Source organism: Dermacentor andersoni, chromosome 3 (genome assembly GCF_023375885.2).
Source record: "Dermacentor andersoni chromosome 3, qqDerAnde1_hic_scaffold, whole genome shotgun sequence".
Lineage (NCBI taxonomy): Eukaryota > Metazoa > Arthropoda > Arachnida > Ixodida > Ixodidae > Dermacentor > Dermacentor andersoni.
Window position 1 is genome coordinate 159,070,467 of NC_092816.1, and position 2,929 is coordinate 159,073,395.

The 2,929-nt window shown below is 43.2% G+C and overlaps 1 long non-coding RNA gene across 1 annotated transcript; it reads right to left on the reverse strand.

Annotated features, from left to right (window-relative positions):
- Positions 1 to 1,003: 1,003 nt before the first annotated feature.
- Positions 1,004 to 1,922, reverse strand: LOC129382994 (uncharacterized). The gene is made up of 2 exons (XR_008610951.1): positions 1,848 to 1,922; positions 1,004 to 1,331 (listed from the first exon to the last, which is right to left on the reverse strand). It is a non-coding gene; the product is annotated as an uncharacterized lncRNA (long non-coding RNA).
- Positions 1,923 to 2,929: the final 1,007 nt, after the last annotated feature.

The window sequence follows — 2,929 nt, forward strand, 5'->3', positions numbered from 1 at the left end:
GTTTCCTCTCGTTGAAAATGCAGACGCCCTTGTACAGATAATGAACAGTGGTACTGCAACGGAAAGGCGAACACCTTATCTTTAAGTGCATCTGGCCCCATGCAAGGCAGGGTTAACTTGAAGAACGAGTTTAAATGAGAAACATCTAGGAATATCTGATATTCCCAACAAATGGGAACCCTGATTCATTAGCGATGTTTGCAAGAAGCATCTTCGATTTATTTGGCTTCAATAGTTCGATGTCCAACAAACTTGCGTGTGAAGAACACTATGGGGACCGCAAAGCACGTTATTAGTGGCTGTGCCAGTGGTGCCAACCTTTCGCAACTGAGCATTACGAAACCCCGGCCTCACTAGTCGCTGCAGCAGACACTGACGAATGCATTAGGCTTAACGATAGAAACAGGTTTCTATAGCCTAGGTCGTTGTCTACTAGTCTGACTTGTTAGATGCCCCAGCCTGTGCATGGGTTTGTTTGCAGCGTTTCCTTCTTCAGCTTACATGTTATATGTATTTTTCCTCTGTTTGCTTCTTTAGTACAGGGAGGCGAACAAAGTGTAATTCTTTACTTGAAATGACATGTGTGCCTCGTCCTTATATATGTCTGTTCAAATGAAACCGAATGAAATTTGCGATAATTTCACTGTGGCATAATCCCATGTAACGGAAACTGATCAATATTGAGAGAATAAGAACAACATTAGTCCGTAGGCATCGTTTCGACAAGTGCAAGCTGAAGACAACTTTCCTTTCTGAAGAGCCCATCATTTCTGTCCCTCGTTCCACAACTATTGGTAAAATAATATTCCTCTCTTCGAGCGAGCCCTTTATCTACATTACTACTTTAGCCTTAAATATTGCTTGCTTCAGTTCCAATAAATCAATTATTATAAGGAGCCGAATAGGTCAACTGAGAACTCCACATCGCTAGCCGCACGCAGGGCTTCAGCGGGCGTGCCATGTAGCCAATGCTTTCAGCATCAATAATTTACAAACATCGGAGTTCAAGGTCTCATATTTTAATGTAGCTTTTAGAACAAGAAGAGCACGTGCACCAGCGATCAACAAGCGCCAATATTCGCGACTGGGAGATGATGTGAAGCGCTGGACAGTGCCGGTATTTTCTTTTGAAGCATTCGTGATACTCTTGCGAGAGATGATCTTTCGAACGTGTCACTGTCTTGCATCAGGTTACTACCCGCACAGTGATGCCAGGCATTTCTCGCTGATACGTGCCTCCTCGGCGTTGCTCTGCTCGGCACGCTCAGCAGTCTCGGGATCAACCCTGGCCTCGGCTCCGTTGGAGCTGCTGGCCGGCATGGCGCCTCCCTCTGGGGAAAGGAAGGGAGATGACGGATTGCACAGGCGCTTCAAGAACTCGGAAATACCACCACGAATATTAACGTTACAATAGAGCCAACAATGACACAACTAAAAAAGTAACTTGGTTCAGGCCATGCCCTCACTGACCTGCATACAGGTAGTTATTTCTTTTCTGTAGACATGAGCTTTTACAGTAGAACAATCGTTGTGAAAGGAAAGGTAGCGTGGCCTAACGCAGTGAAAAATTGGAAACCCAAGTTTGTTAAATTCGTTCAGTTGGAGTGTGGTATAGGTAAAGGCAGATCATTCTGTTCCGCGACTGTATTGGGCAACGAACAAACCATAAATGTGTTCATTGTGGCGATATCAATGTTTTGAGACAATGCAGACTAAATATAGCATCGTTATGTGCAATCAGTGAATATTTAATAAACAAGAACGGTGTTGCAGGTGCAACAAAAATTCAAGTTCATTTCAGGCCTAGGTTCAGTGCCAGGTTCAACTTCAGGAGAAAGGCAACTCACCTGCCACAATGAGACCAAGAATGGCCAACCCCACCAGGATCACTTTCAGCTGCATGCCTTTTCTTTTGTAATGCTGCGCAGAAAAAGAAATACCAGTAATTTTTTGGGGGTTCCTAATATGAACTCATTTTCTGTAACTGCCGTGTGGTTACCACTTACAGTAACTTTCAGCATGGCGCGACACTACGATAGCTTCGCACATGCTTATATGCAATTGGAACAGTTGGCTGGAAATGAGAGTTCTACAATGCCTAATGTTAAAGAAATTAGTGTACTATTTCGGAAAGCGTTCAGATACAATTGCGGCTAGCGCCATCCGTAATGCACACCGTTCCTCAGCTATCTGTGCAGCACTCGTTGCCTTCGTCATATTTAAATCTTTCGATATGAATACGTGAGCTTAATGCATTGTATGTGCACAAAATGCGCAATTTGAATATTTACGACATTTACTCCTGATATTGTAAATGTAGATGACTGATAGCCTTAAGCGGTACAAAACTATTTAAATCAATCAAATAATATCAAACGACAGTACCTATGTAGATATATGGGCTTCTCACAAAATTCAAGGGCGAAGATAACGGTGGGGGTGGGCCAACTGAAGCTTGAGGGCTGATCAACTTGAAATTTGGCGGTGGGGCTACTTGAAATTTGGGGGCAGGCGAACTTAAATTTGGGGTTGGCCGAACTGGAATTTAGGGGTGAGTCAACATATACCGGTGTCACACGTACTACATTGCAGATCGTGATGAGGGCTGATCTAGATGTAAATCGCTGATTTCGACCCACAATAGTCCCGCTACATGGTCCAACTATCCGGATCAAGTTAGTGTCATCTCCTGATCGTCAAAGACTCCCAAACCTGCATAATGTATTGGCTAGAAATTTATATATGCCAAATATTGGTTGTTTAGAATAATTCAGCTTCACATCTTATTATTGCTGCTAAAAAATTTCAAACCTCTTTTTTTTTAAGTAACCAGGGTAGATGCGTAGACGCGCATCAGATAGCAAAAGCAACCAATCAAAATGAACAAATAACCGGGTCACACATGATCCGAAGAATGCCTAGGCATTAT